Here is a 285-nt window from a genome sequence, read left to right as displayed (position 1 = left end):
GCCCAGGACTGGGGAGAAACCTGCGCCAGCCCTGGCCCTGCCACTGCCACCACCACCACCTGCGCGCACTTCTCAGGAGGATGCCTACAGAGCAGGGCGCCAGGCCCAGGCCGCTGAGGCGAGGGGCATTTCACGACTTTGGTGGGGGAGGCTCCTCGTCCTGAGGGGCTGGCAGTGCGGGCCCGTGCCTCAGTTTCCCCTCCCGCCTACCCATGTGAGCGTGGCGCTGGAGCCAGGCAGGGCCCCTCTCCCCGGGGCGGCGGGGGCGGCCGAGCTGTCGGGGCC

Source organism: Alligator sinensis, unplaced genomic scaffold (assembly GCF_000455745.1).
Source record: "Alligator sinensis unplaced genomic scaffold, ASM45574v1 scaffold216_1, whole genome shotgun sequence".
Lineage (NCBI taxonomy): Eukaryota > Metazoa > Chordata > Crocodylia > Alligatoridae > Alligator > Alligator sinensis.
Note: the sequence above shows the minus strand (reverse complement) of the source record.